The sequence below is a fragment of the Tamandua tetradactyla genome, chromosome X (assembly GCF_023851605.1).
Source record: "Tamandua tetradactyla isolate mTamTet1 chromosome X, mTamTet1.pri, whole genome shotgun sequence".
Lineage (NCBI taxonomy): Eukaryota > Metazoa > Chordata > Mammalia > Pilosa > Myrmecophagidae > Tamandua > Tamandua tetradactyla.
In genome coordinates, this window is record NC_135353.1 from 61255282 (window position 1) to 61277280 (window position 21999).

The 21999-nt window shown below is 35.3% G+C and overlaps 1 protein-coding gene across 3 annotated transcripts in view; it reads left to right on the forward strand.

Moving 5' to 3' along the window:
- ACSL4 (acyl-CoA synthetase long chain family member 4) overlaps nucleotides 1–21999 on the forward strand; it is a 122041-nt gene that overhangs the window by 34027 nt on the left and 66015 nt on the right. For all 3 annotated transcript variants that reach the window (XM_077147066.1, XM_077147065.1, XM_077147064.1), the window contains exon 2: nucleotides 6954–7009. The gene's annotated coding sequence lies outside the window, so the exon portion shown is untranslated. The remainder of the gene's footprint in view (nucleotides 1–6953; nucleotides 7010–21999) is intronic.

The following is a 21999-nucleotide window of genomic DNA, read 5'->3' on the forward strand; positions in this document are numbered from 1 at the left end:
TTATCCCTTCAAATCTGCTGATAATCATTTTATATATTTTGGGGCTCTGCTGTTAGGTGCATCTTTATATATTTATAATTGTGTACATCTTCTTGTTGAACTGAACTGTTTATCAGTATATTGTCCTTTTCAGCAGTTTTTTACTTAAAGTCTGTTATATCTGATATTAATACAGCTATATTAGTGTAGTATACTAGCTATGTACTAGTAATCTTTTATTATATATACTATATAATAAATATTTAGTATACATGTTTATATATATACTAAATAATATGTATTACTAGCTATACTGGTAATCTTTTGGCTACTACATGCATGGAATATTATTTGTATTCCTTTACTTTTAACCTACTTGTGTCTTTGAATTTAAAGTGAATCTCTTATAAAGAGCCTATATTGGGGTATGCTTTTTATCCATTCTGTCAATCTTTGCCTTTTGACTGAGAAGTTCAATCCATTTACATTTAATGTAACTAATGATAATGCAGGCCTTTCTGCTGCCATTTTGCTATTTGTTTATGTTTTATACCTTTTACCCCCTCATTTCTTCCCTTACATCTGCTTTTGTATTTATTTGATATTTTGCAGTGAATCATTTTGAATCCCTTCTTATTTCCTTTTGTGTGTGTTTTTCAGATATTCTTTTTGTGGTTACTATGGGGCCTATATTTAACATCCTAAATCTACAACAAGCTCATTTGATTTGATACCAACTTAACTTCAGTAGCATACACAAAGTAGCATATATGTTCTTATACCTCCCCATCCCCCCAATTTTTTTCTTGTTCTTGTCACAAATGATACCTTCATGTATTGTGTGTTGCAAACCAAACATTTATTATTACTTTTAGGATTTTGAACTTTGTATCCTGTGAGAAGTAAAAAGTGTAGTTATGTTACAAAAACACAATATTAGTATTGGCATTTGTGATTAACCATGTGGTTACCTTTACCAGAGATCTTTATTTCTTTATGCTGCTTTGATTTACTGTCTAGTGTACTTTCCTTTAAATGTGAAGAACTGCCTTTAGCGTTCATTGTGGGGCTGGTCTAGTGGTGATGAACTCCTTCAGCTTTTGTTTATCTGCAGACATCTTTATCTCTCCCTCATTTTTGAAAAACAGTTTCACTGAACAATAAAATTTTTCGTTGGCAGTTATTTTCTTTTAAATATTTCATCCCACTGCCTTGTTGCCGCCATGGTTTCTGATAAGAAATTTTCAATTAATCTTATTTGATCTTCCCTTATAAATGACATTTTGCTTTTGTCTTGCAGCTTTCAGGATTCTCTTTTTGTCTTTGGCATTTGACAGTTTAATTATAATGTGTCTGGTGATGGATCTCTTGACTTTATCCTGTTTGTGGTTTGTTAGATTTCTCAACTGTGTATATTCATGTCTTCTGTTGAGTTTGGGCCATTTTTTTGCAATTATTTCACCAGACGTTCCTTCCGCCCCCTTTCTTTCTTCTGGGACTCTCATTATGTGCCCACTCTTATGCTTAATGGTGTCTCACAGGTTTCTTTGTGTTGGCCAATGCTCACTTTCAGAGTTTAGTCCTCCTACATAGAAGATCCGCCATTGGCAAAGCACAAGGACCTCATTGGCCTTTTCTGAGAATGCATCTTGTCCTGGACATGTGCTCCTGGCTTTAGGAATTCCTCTGTTTACAGGGATCTGAATGTCCACTGTTCTCCTTATGAAATAGACTTTCTTCCCCTCCCAGATGCTTTCTTGTTGGTCTTAAAGCCATTTATTCTTTGCCCCAGGCTGCTTTGATTTCATTGTTTCTTACATTGACTTAGCTGTCTGCAAGCTGTGTGCCCTGCTACTTCTGCATGCATGTAAGTTTTGGGACAGTGAACCAGTGATGAGTATCCTGATTTAGTCCTTCAGGCTACCACCAGACAGATTGGCACAGCCATACATGCACCCCAGTATGCACATAGGGATTACTCTGTACCTCCAGAATGAAGCGAAGGACCAAAACCAAGAGTCTAGGCAGGCTCCACACTGAAGGGTGTAGGGATGTGGCACAAGGGTGCCATGAGCTTTTCCTACCATTTAAAATGTTTCTTTCATTTTTTACTAGAGCAACTATAGCTTTATGGAAATATCATGAAAAAAATACAGAGTTCCCATGTACCACCCTCTCCCTATTCTTAATATTTTGCATTAATTTGATAACTTTGTTACAATTCATGAAATTATGCTTATAACTTTAGCCAGCTGTTTACATTAGGGTTCATTCTTTGTTTTTTACAGTTCTCTGTGTGTGTGTGTGTGTGTGTGTGTGTGTGGTAACTTATATACAACCTTATATAAAACAAAAAAGGACAACCTTTTTTTAATGTTTTTGAATATACAATTCAGTGATGTTAATTACCCAAAGTTGTGCCTCCATCTCCATCATCTATTGCTAAAACTTTTCCACCACCCCCCAAAAGAAACTCTTTATCAATTGAGCATTAACTCCCCTTTCCCCTTCACACATACTGTTTTGCACCTATATAAATATTTTTTTCATTTAAAAGTTACTTTATTCACTGTCTCACCAGTATGTGCAAAGAAAAACAAGTACTGAAATGAGACTGGCTATTTACAAATTAATGGTTTATTTCTCAATAACAATTATCCTTTAAATCTCAAATGTCATTTCCTCATTTTCTTATTTTTATTTATTTATTTTATTGACCTTATCACAATTTGAAATTATCTTGTTTAATTATTACCTTATTACTATTACTAAACTTATTCTCTTTTTTTATTAACAATGGTCTTCCAGTTTTGTTTACCACTGTACTTTTAATCTCCTCCTCCCTTATAGAAAACACAAAACATCTGTTAAAATAATTAAGTATGTGGTTCCAAAATAAAAGCCATTGCTTGATATATACCAATATCTTGAAATTACAGCATTATATTCTGTATTCTCCTATAATTTAAACTGAAATGGAAATCTGTTGAAAGCCCAGGTGTCAGAAGTTGAGAGAACCAAGGGCATCCTCTGTTTGAGATGAGGCAAATGCTTAGCCAAGTCCTTGGGGTTCCAAGACAGTAAGATAGGAAGGCTTCTGGCTTCAGCCAGAGCAGCTCTGCATTTGTCAGTGTTAACAGAGACTTTCTGCATAAGCTTCTGTCTGAAGAAAGGGTTCCAGTGCTTAAAATCGGGGAAGGGGGTGTTGGTAGAACCACTGTTCTGTGGATTATGGAGCAAAAACCTAAAATTACTGAACATTCTAAATAATATCTGTATTTCCCTATAAAAATTAATGTGCTGTATTATCAGTTTTTATAGTATCACAATACAAATTTATTTTGCCTCAATATTAAAGCATCAAGCAATAACTTTTTTTTAAAGAATTTTAAGGATGAATGCAGTACTAAGGCTTCTAGTACCAGAAAATCGTTGACTTTTAGCTATATAAAAAATTAAAAATTAAACCTTATATTAAAGAATTTTAAAATCTTTGGATTCAAAGATATCTCTTTCTACTCTGTTACCTATTACATTTACATTGATTTCTTTCTCTATAGAGAGAACATATAAAAACATAGTGTATTACCCTATTCCAGGTAACATTTTTTCTAGAGTAGATTTAAAACCAGATTAGCAGTAATAGGATTCCAGGATGTGGGCAGATCTGTTTGTCATGGACAATTTATCTTGCAGTCAGCTTCTTCATTATTTCATTGGTACCACCATAGATTGGCTGAACTCGGGCATCCACATAAGCTTTTGCAATTGGGTAGTCCCACATGTATCCCCAACCTCCGTGGAACTGTACACAGTCATAAGCTATACTATTTTGTAACTCAGATGCCCAATATTTTGCCATGGGAGCAGTGGCAAGAGTCCAGACGTTTCACTTCATGCCGCTGAAGACAGCTGTCCACAAAAGCTCTGGCTACACAAATGTGTGTTTTTAATTCTGCTAGCTTATGTTGCACTGTCTTCACTCAAGACTGTCATCTGCTGGTCCCTTACTCTTGAGTTCCATTGCTTTAAGCCTATGGAGGTTCCTCACTTTGTTTCTCCAGGTCTGGCTTTCATTTCTTGGCTTCCCTTGGTTCTTTCCAGGTTCTGGCTTGCTTAACATCTCATGTCTGCAGCTCCAAGCAGCTCCAAACATCCATGTCTCTGTTCTCCACGTGTCCATATCCATGTCAGCCCTGCTGTGAAGTTTCTGTTGGCTTCTGTCGTTTCTCTGTTTTGCACCTATATTTTTTGATATCAACATTTTTAAACTTTAAACTGTACTGTAGTATGGCAGTTTTCATCCACTAGTACTTGCCAATATATGATTTATACACACACACACACACACACACACACACACACACACATATTTCTGAAAGAAGACCTATAAAAGATCATTGCTTAGCTAATTGTTTTGAAAAGAATTTGCTAGAATTTACATTAATATTTTATAATTAAATGCTAAGGGCTTTTATAATATTTTTACTCTTTCTGAAACATGCAATTTTAAACTTAATTAAGACTGGACTTTGACATTAAGTAAAGGTAAAGATGAATTATGCTTGAAGCATTTCCAACATGTTGCTATCTCAGATTTATTACATTTTACTTATGGAAGAATTTTTTTAAAATATTGGTTAGCAGAATAACTTATTTTCAGAGAGGCCAAAACCTAAAAAAAAAAAAAAGAACAGTATTGGTTTGTTTTAAATTTGTCCTACAATGTGAGGCTGTCTTAAGTTGAACAACACTGCATTGAATTTGTTTCACTTTTTACCTAAGTTATTGTCCTCTTAACTGCACAGACATTGCTTTGCTCTCTCTTATTTTTTGAATCAGGCTTTTGCAGTGCTGCTTTATTTCCTTTGTAAGAAGATAAACTTTTGAATCTGTAAGATCTCTTTTATTTTTTAAGCCATCAGGTTATTGTTAAGTTGCAAGAAACCATATTTTATGCTTTAGTCTGTTGAAACTCATCTAATCTAAGGCTTTCTAATTTTTTTATATTACAAAAACTTACATAATGTGAAAAATGTGACTCAAGTTTTCATTATAATTTTAGCCAAATCATCCCTATTCCTGATCATCTGTAAATAGAACCTGCATGATGATAATCTGCTTGGTTATTTTATATTAAATTATTTATTCAATTTATTTTAATAGAATGACTTTAAGAGAAGTATGCTAATTTTCTAGTGGGGAGGCTAAAAGAAAGGAGGGCGCAGGTCAGTTTTCAAAGATTTAATTTAGTTACTTTTTATCTGCTGGGTAGCTGGTTGTGTCTTTTTTTTTTTTTTACTCATGAAATAAATGTCCTTTAAGATTACAGGCACTGAGAAAAAATTGTATCTTTCTCTTATATTAATGTTTTTTCATGTGTGTGAGAGAGAGTTGCTTCTTCCTGCCCAACTGATTTTTGGGCTTAGACTGGACTGGAGATGAGTGGTTGAAGTTGGGGCCCTAATCCAGTTGAGGAATTCAGTGATGTTTTAGATTTTCCTTTCCCACTTCTCCCTCGCCAGCGCAAAGGGATCAGGTGTTGACTGTACTTTGCAAATATTTACTGATGAAATTACTTTGCAAATCAAGCAAACTAGTGGATAGTTTTGTATTTTCCCCAGCACTACTCCCTACCACATAAAGGTCTTTAAATGATTTTATGGAAGGTTAGGCTTGTTTTTCAGTTATCTGAATCATATGTGGGGGAAATCACATACATTTATATATAGAAATGAGAAGTTTTTCTTTTCCTCAGGAACTCTTTGGACCTTATTTTAATATTTATATATAGACCTCCCACCCACTCCCTGTTAATATCAAATGTTAGCCCTCTGAGAAAGAAGTAAGAAAATATTATAGCATCCATTCTATTTATAGTAGATATAATCATTTTTGTTCATGTACTGATACTGTCTATAGCACACACACAAGCCCCCCCCCCAAATTAGATTGTGGTTAACTTGAAGTTGAGAATTAGTTCTCATAAAACAAAAGGCATACTCTTTTACTTAGTCATAGATCTGGGTACAATCATCTTTCCTTTGTCCTTCTAATAGTATCAAATGGGAAAATAACTCCAGCTAGTTAGTATAGTAATTGCAGTTATGTAGATGTTTATTTTTATGACTTCTGTTTGGCTGTCCAGATTTTTTTTAACCTGAAGGGTTATTTTTATAATATAATTATATTCAAGCAGCAGTGAATACTACTAAATGGAAATGAAACCACAGTTCTTCTCCAGACTAAGGCCAATCATGTCCAATATGCCAACAGTGTTGAAATGTTAGTAAGCAGTATCCAATTTACTGAAGGACCCTATTTTACCTTCTCAGGTATTCAGAAGGTGACTAGTTTTCTCTTGCTTTGTCCAAACCACGTCAATCCTTGATTGTAAACTGATCCTAAACCTGATTGGCACGTATATCCTGAAAAATGTTGCAAATTGATCTGTATATAAATTCAGGGAAGATGAAAATATATTTAGGGTTCTTCTTAGAACAGTGCTGTATTTGATTTTGGAAAGAACCACATTTTTAAAGGAAATTATTCATTTTTGGGTTTGATGGGAAAAATAGCTAGGCATCTATAGATATTTGAGAATGGGGATGCCTGTCTTGGTAGATTAACTGAAAGTTTGCTATGGTCAGACATTGTCTCTTTGCTCTTATCCTGACAGTGAGGAAGTGGTGGGGTAAAGGTATAAATAAAACCATTAAGAATATGACTCTTGCTTCTTGTGCTTTTCTCACTTTTGACTATAAGTTTTTAGAATCTGGCTTAAGATATTTTTCTGAGAACCTAATAGCACTGCCTCTAGTCAGACACTTATCTCTAGTAATTTCTTGTTTTTCCTTTGGTGCCTGGCTTATCATGGGCCAAGGTGCACAGGTGAAGTGAAGCTGCACTTCAATTTTAGTAAAGGGGTTCTTTTCTCATGTTTCTGTACTAACAACTTTTGTCTCTTATTGCAGATTAAAATCACAGAAGATATACATATTTTCTTCCTAAAGAAAAAAAGAGGAAATCTGTAAGTATTTGTCCTTTAAAAATTCTAAATTTGAAATTTTATGTTTTTTTTTTTGAGAAAACCCAGTGACCATATTAACAGGCATTGTGATGCTTTCTTAAAGCAAATTTTATTGCGATATATTCGTACACCATACAGTCCATCCAAAGTGTACAGTTGGCTCACAGTATAAACACAGAGTTGTGCCTTCATAAGCACAATCAAATTTAGAACATTTTCATTACTCCAAAAAGAAAAACCTCATACCCCTTTTACTCCCCTATTATTGGCACTGAGCATTGGTGTGGTACGTTTGCTACAACTGATAAAAGAATACTAAAACTTTTACCATTAACTATAGTCCATAGCTTCCCACCAGGTATACATTTTCCCTTATATCACCCTGTTGTCAACAACTTGCTATAGTGATATGCCTTATTCTTGTTCAGGAGAGAACATTTTTATATTTGTACTATTAACCACAGTCATTGGCCACAACAGAGTTACTGTGTTATATAGTCTCGTGTTTTATCCTCTAGCTTTCCTTGTAGTGACATACACGACCTAAACTTCCCCTTTCAGACACAATGAAAACCATAATTCAGCACTGTTAATTAAACTCACAATAATGGGCTGCCATCACCTCTATTCATCTCCAAACATTTAAAATCAACCTAATTAAACATTATGTAAAAATTAAGCATGAGTGCTACATTTCTACCTTTATTCTATCTCCTGGTAACCTATATTCTATATTCTAACTCTATTAGTTTGTTTATTATAATTAGTACATATCAATGACATCATACAATATTTATCCTTTTCTATCATATTTTTCTCAGTATAATGTCCTCAAGATTCTTCCATGCATGCATCAGGACTTCATTCCTTCTTACAGCTGAATAATATTCCATTGTATGTATATACCACATTTTCTTTATCCATTCATTGGTTGGTGGGGCACTTACTTGGGTTGCTACCATTTTTGTCAGTTGTAGATAATGTGACTATGAACATCAGTGTGCAAATATTTGTTTGCATCCTTGCTGTCTTCCACTGTGACTACACCATTTTACAGTCCCACCAGCAGTGAATGAGTATTAGTATTTCTCCACATCATCTGCAGCACTTGTACTTTTCTGTTTTTATAAGGCTGGCCTTTCTAGTAGGTGTGAAATAATATCTTATTGTAGTTTTGATTTGCATTTCCCTAATGGCTAGTGATAGTAAACATCTTTTCACGTGTGTTTTAGCCATTTATATTTCCTCTTTGGTAAAGAGTCTTTTCAAGTCATTTGCCCATTTTTTAATTGGGTTGTTTGTCTTTTTTTTATTGTTGAGTTGTAGGATTTCTTTATATATTCTGGACATTATTAACAGGTATTGTGGATATGTGGTTTACAGATACCACATATCCACATTGAGTAGGCTGCCTTTCCACTTTGTGATAAAATCCTTTGATGTACACAATTATTTAATTTTGAAGAGGTCCCATTTATCTATTTTTCTTTTCTTGCTTATGCTTTGGGTGTAAAGTCTAAGAAACCATTGCCTACCACAAGACCTTGAAAACGCATCTCTAAATTTTCTTCTAGGAGTTTTATGGTCCTGGCTCTTATATAAAGTCTTTGATCCATTTTGAGATAAGTTTTACATAAGGTGTGAGATAGGGGTCTTCTTTCGTTCTTTTGGCTATGGATATCTAGTTCTCCCAGCACCATTTGTTGAAGAGATTGTCTTGTCCAAGTTGAGTGGACTTGGCAGCCTTATCAAAAATCAGTTGACCATAGTTGTACGGGCCTATTTCTGAACTCTCATTGATTCCATTGGACAATATATTTATATCCAGTACCATGCTCTTTTGACCATTATAGCTTTGTCATATGCTCAGAACTCAGGAAATGTGAGTCCTCCAACTTCATGCTCCTTTTTCAAGAGGTTTTTGGCTATGCATGCCCCTTTACCTTTTCAAATAAATTTTTTTTTAATTTATTTTTTATTTTTTATTTTTTTACATGGGCAGGCACCAGGAATCGAACCTGGGTCCTCTGGCATGGCAGGCAAGCATTCTTGCCTACTGAGCCACTGTGGCCCGCCCTTCAAATAAATTTGATAACTGACTTTTCTGTCTCTGCAAAGTAGGCTGTTATAATTCTGGTTTAGATTGCATTGAATCTGTAAGTCAATTTGGGTAGAATTTTTGGGGTTTTCAGTATGTAGGATCATGTCATCTGCAAATAGGGAAAGCATTACTTCTTCCTTTCAACTTTGGATGCCTTTTACTTCTTTTTCTTGCTGAATGTTCTAGTTAGAACTTCTAGCACAATGTTGCCTAACAGTGATGACAGTAGGCATCTTTGTCTTTTTCCAGATCTTAGTGGTAAACCTTTCAGGTTTTCACCATTGAGCATGATGTTAGCTATGGGTTTTTCATATATGCCCTTTATTATGTTGAGGAAGTTTCCTTCTATCTTTCAAAATGTTTTTATAAAGAAAGGATGCTGGATTTTGTCAAATGCCATTTCTATATCAGTTGAGATGATCATGTGGATTATTCTCTTTAATTAATTGATGTGGTATCTTACATTAATGGAATTTCTTGTGTTGAACCACCCTTACATACCTAGGATAAAACCCATTGGTCAGGGTGTATAATTCTTTTAATATGCTGTTGGATTTCATTTGCACGTATTTTGCTGAGCATTTTTGCATCTATATTCATAAGAGAAATTGGTATTTTTGTTGTAGTATCTTTATCTGGCTTTGGTATTAGGGTGATGTTGGCTTCATAGAAGTTAGGTAGCTTTCCTTCCTCTTCACTTTTTTGGAGTTTGAGCAGTATTGATTTTAGTTATTGGAATGATTGGTAGACTTCACCTGTGAAGCCATCTGGTCCTGGGCTTTTCTTTGTTGGGAAGTTTTTGATGACTGTTTCAGTCTCTTTATTTGTAATTTGTCTTTTGCAGTCTTCCATTTCTTGTAGTGTCAGTGTAGGTTGTGTGTTTGTAGAAGATTGTCTGTTTTTTTCTGTGTTGTCTAATTTGTTGGCATACAGTTGTGTAAAATACCCTCTTATGATCCTTTTTATTTCTTTGGGGTCAATGGTAATGCCCCCCTCTCATTTCTGATTTTATTTATTTGAATCTTTTCTCTTTTTTTCTTTGTCAATCTGGCTATATGTTTTCAATTTTATTGAGCTTCTCAGAGAACCAACCTTTGGTTTTGTTAATACTATCTTTTTTTTATTGTCAATTTCATTTATTTCTGCTTTAATCTTTGTTATATCTTTCCTTTTGCTTGCTTTGGGGTTCGTTTGCTGTTCTTTTTCTAATTCTTCCAGGTACAGTTAGATCTTTGGTTTTAGCTCTTTTTACTTGTTTAATGTAGGCGTTTATGGCTATAAATTTCCCTCTCAGCACTGCCTTTGCTGGATCCCATAGGTTTGATCTGTTGTATACATGTTTTCATTCATCTCTGGATATTTACTGATCTCTGTTGCAATTTCTTTTGACTCACTGATTTTTTTAAAGAATTTCTTGTTTAGCTTTCATATTTTTATGAATTTTCCAGAGTTCTGCCTGTTGTTGATTTCCATGTTCATTCCATTGTGTGGTCAGAGAAAGTGTGTTGTATAATTTCAGTCTTTTAACTGCAGGTTATCAGTCTCTTCCTTCTGCTCTTTCTTGGAAGTTGTACAGTGTTCTTCTGATCTCTGGAGCCCCTAAACAGTTGTTTCAGACAGTTCCTAGCTGTTGACTGCCCTGGAGGATAAACTGAGCTGCTCCCCCTCTGCCATCTTACCTGGAACTTCCATCTTGACTCTTTATAGTGAAAAAACCTACCGATATTTATGTTTCCGTTAAAAAGGCAATGTTTGAAAAAGTAAAATAGGAAAATTTTTTATCCTGTGCAAGTTCTAAAATTTAAGTACTTGCCACTCATTTGTAAATCAGAAAATAATCATTAAAAATCCAACTAAACTAAAATTATTTTCTTTAAGTAATGCCCCAAAAATGGAGTCATCAATTTGGGATTCTCATTCTGACTATTAAGGCTTATCAGCTGTGAGACTTTGGCAAGCTACTGAGCTTCACTTTGCTTCACTTTGCCTCACTTTTTTTCATCTGTAAAAGGGCTTTATAATATTTTCTCCACAGAATTTTTGAGGAGTAAAGGACGTATTGTATAAAGGATTTCTTTGAGTAATACCCAAAAAGGATTTGTCTCACATAGTAAGTGTATAATGAATGGTTCTTTATTATTGATGAATTTAAATCTTTATCAGTTTATACTTGCCCCAATAAATAGAAGCTTATTCTAGCTTAATGGCTATTTCTCAGACTAATTTAAGTATATTTCTGATCTTTAAAAATTTAAGTATTCACACTGTCTTTCATTGAACTGTCTACTCTCTAGACTGTAATCTAGAGTTAAAGAAATAAAAAAAGCACCTATAACTAGAGCCATAGTGTTTGAGGTTTGGACTTTTAAAATTGTCTAGTCCAGTGTTTCCCAAACATAGATTTTTAAACCAATGCTGAACAGTGATGAAGTTCTTACTGGTTCAGGGGAAAGTGAGGAAAATAAGGACAATTAGGTCCTGAGTTTTTTAAAGCTAAACTTATTCAATTTAAAGGATTTCCTTTTATTATAAGCTGTATCCTTCTAATTTAAGGAGATTAAACATATCCTTGTTTTTTGAAATGATTTTGATAGATTTTTTGTGTGTGTTTGTATTGCTTTTTTTGATGTCCATACCTGGCAAAACATTGGCAGCCTTGTGTTAATCCCACCACCATCCTGTTTTTCTTTTTAAAAATTTTACTGGCCTGTGATATTTTAAAATCTAGATCCAACTTTCTCATTTTACAGATGAGAAAATAGATCTTGAGAGGTTATTTAATTTGCCCCACATCTTAGAGCTGGAAAGCTGTTGAAGCAGGACTAAAACTCTGTATGCGATGCTGCCTCTCTTGTATTTTTGGTCTTCAGAGAATAAATTTCATTTTAATAGATTGTAAAATTAAAACAAAAATATCTACTGTCTCTTATGAGCTAATGACTATTTTTGAATTGCAAGCAGAGAAATTCAAAAGACCATATGTACTTGTGTAGCAAGTTCACCAATTAGCCAGCATCAGAAAAATCTTAAACCTGATTAAAGATTTCCATCAGCAGGACAGAATTAGCTGTTTCTGAATTCTGCTGGTTAGGAACCATACTACCTGCATGATTGACAAAGGAAGTAAATTATCAAAAGAGTTTAGTGTTGCCTTTGGGAAACTGACAGACTGATTACATTATGAGGGTAGTATTAGTCAAGCTTCTGTAGTTATCTTATTTATCCACAGAGTGCATTCTCTCTCTCCCTCTCCCTCTTCCTCCTTCCCCCTCCTTCCCTCCCCTACTTTGCATACACACACACACACATACACACACACATATGTGGCAATAGGCCTGCGGCCCATCTAGACTTGGAAGGTGATAAATGACAAAGGTAAAGAGTGGAAGTAACTAGCACTGGCAGGAACATCTGGCCTGTTGTGTTCAGGAGTTTACAGAGTGTACTGTGTGACACTTTATAGGCTCCCCTTTCAACTGGCATACCTTTCCCTCAGCTATTCTAAATGCATTTCAAAATGGAAATACTTAATTCCTTTATTTCCCTGGCTTCACTCACTTTATTGAAGTATGGGCCAGGTAAACCAATGAATTAAAAAAGAGAGAGAACAGTATGGAAATTATTTCCCATCCCTAGCATAGCTACATTAACTCTGGGAGTACTCTTCTGTGGCTTCTTATATTTGACCATTGTATGGCTTCATTATTTAGTTAAGAATTCTTTAATTTCTGAAATGTCTGATACAAATGTTAAGGATAAAAATACATTTTTATAATTATCTGCAGTCTTTGGAATATATGTGCCGCTGGTCTTTATTAGCACTGATATTTGAGAGTTGACTGAATGGCCATAAGATTTCAATCTTTAACAGATTTAGTAGTCTTTGAGTTCTTTTATTAGTCTCATTTACAAGATATATTTTATACTGAAGAACAGAGTGAGCTTTTGTGCCATGATACAGTTTTACTTTATGGTAGCCAGGCAACTGAATTGTGGTGACTTGTTTTGGCCATTTTCTAAGAAATAAGTTTAAGACCACATTGCTGAATAATTTTTTTTTTGTTGTTGTTGCTGAATAATTTTTAACAGTGTGAAGTACTGGGAAACAACATTAGCAAAGAACTAACCTTTTAAATTGGCTTTCCTCAAGCAAATGTAGAGGATATGATTGCAAAATTCTCCCTGTAAAGACAATACGTTCCTGTAAGAAGTACTCCTACTGTTGGTTACAGATTTTTTTTTTTTGAATCTGTATTCATGGTTGGCAGCCTTCAGTTATATTATTTTATTATAATAAATATGTAAGATGACTGGAGATAGTTGTGTAACCTATAGATATAGTGTATATATTCCCTACATGAACAAAACACATTTATTATAACTAAGTTAGTGTTAAAATTAAATTCTGCAGTTCATTTTTTTTTGTTAACTTATGTTAAAATCATAAAAATGTTCCCATAGAGAAAAAAAACCCAGTAAGGAATACTTTACAGGTGAAACGAAAAGTCTACACGATAGCTCAATTGGCAGTCTAATTTAGTGACAAGGTTTTGTCTACAGGGATCTATAGCAGTTACTCCCCAAACCCATAACTGCCAGAATTTAGTTTTCCCCTCTTTTTCATGATGTCTAATAAAGTTGGATTTATGACATCATACTTATCCAGTAGGTGCCAGTACCAGCATGATTCGTCCTCAAAATTCCTTAAATTTAAGCTTGTGATTAAATTATATAGAACTGATTTCTTTTTTTTTAAGAACTAATATCTAACTTTAGAAATCTACATATTTAAAATCAAGTGTGTTGTGATCACTTTAAATGAGGAATAGCTAAATATAATTATACATGGTGTGTGTGAAGTGTGTAGGCAGCAACATTGGCTTCTAGAGCCCTTCATTTCAACATATATAGATAGGATCCCAATTTTCCATCCTATGACCTAGAAAAAAAAGTATCTGATGCATGCTGGGGTTGTTCTTAAGTCAGTATGGGAGGGAACTCTTGCTAGACCATGAAAGAGCATCTTTATCATGGCTGCCAAGGTGCTTTCTTTGCTGGGAAAAGCTGGAAAGAGACTGGCAGGATGGCGACTTCAGGAGTTAATATCACTTCAGGTGATGAAGTAAACAGGTTTGGTTAACCTTGTGAGAGACGCACCCAAAGATCAGTCATAGCTAGTCAAAAATAGCTGGTACAGGTATAATGTGTTGGTGTGAGGCATCTATACATTAATTTTAGGTTTTATGCTTTTGCTTTGCTTTTCTTTTCAAATGTGTTTGTTTATTCTAATTACTCTATACGGGGGTTAAAGTGTGATTGGATAAGCTATTTCATGTTGATTAGACTGATCATTAGTTGCAGTATAGCAATTTGAATCAAATGAGACTTCCAAAGGAAAGACTGATAAACATTTCACGTGATTATTCAGTCTTGCAGACTGTCCAATAGCAAAGGATCCTGCTGGTCTTGATGCCTTTATTTTCTTAAAATATTAACATTTTGTAAGTTTTAATATTATAAAGTTAATTTATTGTAATATATCTCTTATAAAGTTGGAGTTCATTAACCAAATGCAGTCCATTCTTTGTTCACATGGTATTTGAGCTTTTTCCTGTATGTTTTAAAATCATTTCCAAGTTTTTAATTTTTTTGAAAAGCACTCCACCCTTTTATAAAAATCTTGATGATGCAACATCTATTTAGAAATAGGATCTTTTAAAGTACAACAGGTATTTTTATCTGTTTAATCTCTTGGAACTTTTTGTGATAGTTTTCTAATTTAATGTTTAGTGTATACAGATAAAATCCTTTTCAGAAGGCAGTTTATCACTTTATTTGGAATTAAAATTATCCTTAAATGATGTATGACTTGGAAATGTGATTTCTTAAAGTAGTACTTATATAATCCTTTTTTCATACTTGCCTTATTTATATTTTCATAAGCTGTTATGTTAAGGACAGGTAAAGTTAATTAGTTACTACTATATGTTTGAACTTGGCAGATACATGGATCCATGTTGGTGTAGTCCATTTTCTAAAGCATTTGTAAAAACAACTTGGCATTAACTGAGTTCAGTTTATTAATTTTTCTCTTTCATTCTGAAGTTGTTTTTGTGTCATATGCTCTGGGAAGATGATTTCTTCTTTTAAATTCAGTATTTAGTGTTTGTTTGTACCACTAATGCTTTTTTTAAAAATTGTAACCTTACTATCTCCGAGTATTTGAAGTAACTGGAATGAAACACTTATCAGTAAATTGGACCTCAAAAAAAAAAGAAAATTGTGTCTGACTTTACACTGAAACATCGCATATTTACTAGATATCTAAAGGGCCTTTATTTTTCTGTAAAAATGTCTTAGCTGTGTAGGATAAACATCAGTGTTCAAAATTGTTACCAGGACTTCTTCATACACAAGGTTTGCCACTCTCATCTATTTAGATTATATCAAAATTGCTAGGGTCACAAACAATGTGACGTTCAAATCAGATAGCACTGGGTTCAAATCTCTGCTTAACTGTTAGCTTGGACATCATATTTAATCTCTTTGAGTCTGTTAAATTATCTATAAAATGAAGGTACTACCCTAAAGGTGTTTTCTGAGGGATTAAATGCAGTAATGGATCTGAAGGACATAGCACAGTGCAAAGCACATAAATAAATGGCTATTAATCTGTTTTCCATATGAAATGTTAAAGTACAAGAGTGACTAACTATTCCATGAATGAAGATGACTTCTGACTTTTGCTAGCTGACATAAAGATACATTACTTGATCTCAAGAAAGTATAACTCAGAATTCATGTTCTACTCATTAAGGGACAGTAGTATCACTCCTCATACATCGAAGGACAGCATAGCTTTATAAAAGGCAAATCAGTGAAAAAGTACATAGTACAATTGTGTAACCTTCATGCTTTTACAGCATCATCTTTTCCCTCTGTGCAACAGGCAGTTTTTCCAGTTCCATATTTTCTATTAAGCAACTAATAACATGTTCAAATTTATTTTAATTACCAGAGATTATAAGTATCCTATTTCCTAGATTATTGGCATGGACAAGTAATTTTTTAAGATGACTAAGGTTAGTTACTTTCAGTCTATTGTACTCGCATACGTTTTTACTTTATAGTTTCAGAGCAATTCATATATGTTCTTATTTAATTCAGCAACTTATTTGAACAACTTATATTCTAGTATTCTATTCTAGTCACTGAAGATACAGCAGCAAACAACAAACTCTGCCTCATGGAGCTTATATTCTAATGGGGACATAGACAATAAACATAAAAATAAAACATGGTTTTAGTGATAAGTGTTAAGGAGGAAAATAAAACAGAAAAGGGACAAGAAGCTTTGGGGGTGTAATTTTAGAGTGGGTGGCTGGAGAAGTCCTCACTGAGAAGTGGAAATTTGAATAAAGATGAAATGGGGGAAAAGGAGGGAGCTATTCAGGTATCTTAGAATAACATTACAATCAGAGGGAATAGCAAATACAAAGGCCCTATAACAAGATCATGCTTGGTATGTTCCAGGAACATCAAGAAGTAAGTAGGACTATAGCAGAATAAGCAACTGTAAATATGGTAGGATGTGAAGTAAGGGGTAAAAAGGATCATGTAGTCTTGAAAGTCATTGTAATGATTATAGCTTTTATTCTCAATCATATGGGAATTCTTTGAAAGATTTTGAGCAAAGGAATGACGTGATCTAACTTTTAACATTTTAATGGTTTATGATAGGGATACAAAGGTAGAAACAGGAAGATCAGGTCAGCTATTGCAGTTATCCAGAGAGATGAGAGTGGTTTGAATCAGGATGGTAGCAGTGAAGGTGATGAGAAATAGTTTAATTAGATTATCTAGTAGAGTTGATGGGATTTGCTAATGATTGGGTGGGGAATGTATGAGAAAGAGAGATGAGTAAAAGGGTGAACCCAAGGTTTATTGGTCAAAGCAACTAGAATTTGTGGAGATGGTCAAGACTAGTAGAATATAGGTTTGTAGACGGGAGACCAATAGCTCAGGTTTGAACATGTTAAGTTTGAGATTCTTACCTGAATCTAAGAGGATCTGTTGAGGAAACAGTTGGGTATGCATATCTGGTATATAAGGGCCATCTCCAGAGAGAGAGAAATTTGGTAGTCATCACCACATACATGGTATTTAAAGCCACGAGATTAAATGAGATCACCATGGGAGTGAGTATAGATAAAGAAGAGAAGAGATTTCGTGGACTGAGCACTTGGGTACTCTAGCATTTAGAGATCAGGTAGATGAAGAATCAGCAAAGAAGACAGAAAAGGAATGGCTAGAAAAGTAGAAAGAAAGCCTGAAGAATCTGGTATCCTGAAAGCCACGTGAAGAAGTTTCAAGCAGGAGAAGAGGAATCCATTGTGTTCAAAGGCTGCTCATGGGTCAAGGAAGATGAAGCCTGAGTTTTAATTAACTTTTGGTTTAATACCACAGAAGTAATTAGTAACCTTGATCAGAACAATTTTGTGGAGTGGGCAGGGGTCGTGGGGGTGGCAAAAGCCCGAGTTTAGTGGGTGTGTTAGTTAGATTCAGTTGTCAACTTGGCCAGGTGAGCATACCTGGTCTTGTTGCTGAGGACATAAGCCAATGGTACGTGAACCTCATCTGTTGCTAATTACATCCGCAGTCAGCTAGGAGGCGTGTCTGCTGCAATGAGTGATGTTTGACTTAATTGGCTGGTGCTTAAATGAGAGATCGCAATGTAGCACAGCTAAGCAGCTCAGCATTCCTCATCTCAGCACTTGCAGCTCAGCCCAGGCCTTTGGAGATGCAGAAAGAAGTCACCCGGGGAAAGTTGTTGGAACCCAGGGGCCTGGAGAGAAGACCAGCAGAGACCATCCTGTGCCTTCCACGTAAGAAAGAACCTCAGTGGAAAGTTAGCTGCCTTTCCTCTGAAGAACTAACTAAATAAATCCCCTTTTATTAAAAGCCAATCCGTCTCTGGTGTGTTGCATTCTGGCAGCTAGCAAACTAGAACAATGGGTTTGGGAGAAAATAGGAAGGGAGAAATGGGAGACGAGAGCATAAACAACTCTTTCAAGGAGTCTTAAAGGAAAGGAGAAGAAATGGGTCTGCAGCATGAGGTAAAGGTGGGATCAAGTGTTTTTAAGATGAAAGAAATGTGACCTTTTATGATGCTGATGGGAATGATTCAGTAGAACATGGAAATTTATGATGTAGGAGGGGGGAGCATTGATAGAGGGGCACTATGAGTTCCTTGTGTAGACAAGTGAAGTAGCTGGCCTTAGCTAAGAGCATCAACAGTTCACCCTGTCACAGGAAGGAAAAGAGTATCTGGCCCTAGATGCAAATTAGGTGGGCAGATATAGTGGTATGAGTCTGTAGAAGTTCTCTTTGGATTGCTTTTGCTTTCTCAATGAAATAGGAAGCCAGGTCAAGAGCTAAGAATAAGGATGGAGGAGGAGTGTTGGTGGTCTGAAGAGAGAAAATAAAGTATAAAATAGTCATCTTAGAGAGTGGGCCAGTGAATAGATTTGAGAAATACAGTATGGTTTCTGTGCAACATTAAGGGCCCACTTAAGGTAGCAATCATGAACGTAGAGAGGTACTTAGCACATTCCTGTTTTTCTCCGGTCATATGCAACTGCATGGATACAGGTGTAGATGAGGTAGAGAATTGGATTTAACCAGGTTGTGGTTTAGCTAAATCCACAAAATGAGGAAGAAGCAAGAGGGTTTAGGGTGTATGCCAAGAACTGGTTATAATGATTGCCCATAGATTATAAACTGGGTAAGAAAAAAGATTCTCACAATAATACTACAAGGTACACAATACAAGCAGTATTTCCGTTTTACAGATGAAGTCACTGTGATATAGAGCCTTTAAGTGAGAAGGCATATAACTTTTCAAAGTTACCCTTGACAGCAGACATTGAGGTTAGAACTCAGATCTCCTAAGTCAGTTTAGCAGAAGTCCCCCAGAATACCAGACTTCCTTTTCTTTATAGAATAGTTCATTTTCCTTTAATACATTAATAGGGTGTTTAATTTTTGGTTGCCATTTATCAAATGCATGTGTCTTTTGTGGTATAGTGATGTTCTAGAAGATTGACTACAAAGTAATTCAATTTTTCCCGTTGACTTCCATCATAAAAGTAGAGTAGCACTTTACACAGAAAGCATTAGCATTGCTAAACTGCTTGCTGTTTTTCTAATGTGTCTTGTACTGATCTGTCCTTAATTTGTTCATCCACTTGTTCTCTCTGATAGGACTGTCTTTCTCATATCCCAGACTTCTCCCCCTCCTTTTGAAAACATACTCACCTTTCGTGTCTACCTCAAATACTGTGTTTTCTTGTGAGCCTTTCTTGATCTTGCATTTCCTCCCTCATCTCTTTTTTCCCAAAACTATGTATTTTCCTCATCTTTTGAATAACCTTAGCATTTTATTCTTGCTTCTCTCATGGTACTTATCATATTCTGTCCTATAATTATTTGTAAATTGATCTCCCTGCCCCCCTACTACGCATGAGCACATGTGTGCGTACATGCATTTACAGGATTGAGAGTGAGTTCTACTCATCCCTGTATTAAGTGCTCAACACCATACCTTTATACGATGTAGATGTTCAAATCGTTTTTGAAATAAATTTATCAACAGACTGTGTATAACCAAAACAAAAAGCCTTTGATAAGAAAGGATTTTAAGATGATAGGCAAAACTAGTTAGAGGCTGGCTGGCATGCTTAAAAGAACACTGGACTTGGAGATGGGCCACAGTCAATTTATACTCTGCTACTGATTACTTCTTTGTAAGATGTGGGATCAGTACCTTGGGTTTAGTCTGTCTGCATGCCTGCCGTTAGTGCCTTCTAGACTTCCTCCATATGCTCCTTTGTTATGTCTACCCCCTTCACCCACTACCTTTCTCAAACTATAGGGATTTGCTTGTGTTTGAAATATATCCCAACCATATATTTTATTCTAGGAGTTTTACCTTTTCTGGTTGGATCCTTCCTCTGCAGTATCCTCAAAAGATAATTGAATTGGTAATGCTAACTTGAAAGGGTAGAAATCAAGTAAGACTTTTTAAAAATAGAAAACCATGCCTTGCTATTGTGTGTGTGTGTGTGTGTGTGTGTGTGTGTGTGTGTGTACAAAGCATCATGAGGATTAAGTAGAAGGCATATCACTTCCACCAAGGCTTAAGGCAAATATGTATAAAAGATAAAGTATGTGTCAGACATGGAGAACTGAAAAATACAATAGAGTTTAAATCCAACCAGATTATAAGTCCTGCTTCTTTATTTATCTTCTGTCCTAAATCTGACAGTTTTTCAATTGAGGATAGAGTAGTACTCATTTCTAGAGGCATTTTATGAATGTGAGGGCATTTTGGTTTTGGTCTTTTGGTATTGTCCCTGAGAATTTACATACTTAAATAAGTATTATTTTATTTCTAATTAGTTTTCTTTTGGTATTCCTTTTTATTACCATTAAGGAATTATATTATTTTAAAAATTATGTATGCAAGCTATCATCTATGACCTTCCTTTAAGATTTATAAAGCAGTATAACAAAATAATTCTTAAATGAAAGAGGTGTTGAGTTTGATAGGATTGAGAACTACTGGTCTATGCTCTATACTTAAGCTCAGATGTTTGGAAATAATGGTAGTATAATCTGGTATCAGAATGTGTAGCAGATATTTCTAGTGATATAGAAACTTATAAAAAAAAAGACAGACTGTTGTGAACTTGGGTAGTTATGAAATGGTGCATGAAGGAAAGAATTGTAAGAGGGGATTTCGCATATTGAGGACCTGGCCCCATGTTGAGACACATGACATACCTTATCATGAAAAAAGAACGACCAGACTTGTCAGAGAAATTGGGAAAACACTTTCTAAGTTGGGTAACTCATAGAATTTAGAGTTGGAAGGGCCCTGGAAAAATCATCTAGACCAGAAATTGTTAGGTCAGGGTTGGTGTCACTTTTTGGGATTTGTGGATAGATTTCAGGGAACTCATGAATCCCCTAAAATTGTATATACAATTTTGCATATTTTTCTGAGGAGAATATTGAGTTCATAGTTCTCGTTGGATTCTCAGGGGGGATCATCACCTCTAAGAGGTTAAAGTGGGCCACTGATATAGTCTGAGCCCAAATTCTAATAGATGGTTTGCTTAAGGTTACACAGACGCTTGGTGGCAGAGGTGGAGACTGAAACCCAGGTGTTTAGGTTTGTTAAGCTGCCAGAATGCAATATACCAGAAATTGGAAAAGTTTTTAAAAGGGGAATTTACTAAGTTGCAAGTTTACAGTTCTAAGACCATGAAAATTGTCCAAATTAAGGCACCAATAGAGGTACCTTCATTCAAGAAAGGTCGATACTGTCAGGAACAACTCTGTCAGCTGAGAAGTCACGTGACTGGTGTCTGCTGGGGTCTTTGGGTTCTGGACACCTCTCTCAGCTGGGAAGGCATACAGCAACATCAGCCAGCTTTCTCTACTCATTTCATCAGGTTTCTCCTGGGCACCTTCCTTCTGCATTTCCAAAGGACTCTGGCTATGTGGGTTCTGTTGGTTCTAAAGCTTTTCCCAAAATGGTTCCCTCTTAAAAGGCTCCAGTAAGCAACCCAATCTTGAATGGGTGGAGACACATCTCCATGGAATCACCCACAGTTGGGTGGGTCACATCTTCATGGAAACAAGAGATCCCACCTAGCAATATTGAATGAGGATTAAAGAACATGGCTTTTCTGGGGTACACAACAGATTCAAATCGGCATACCAGGTCTTTCCACCTCTGGTTTCTTGTTCATTCCTCCATATTCAGCTGAAGGACAGGAGCAAAGGCACAAACAGGATTAAGCTATCAATTTGGTGTAAAAGC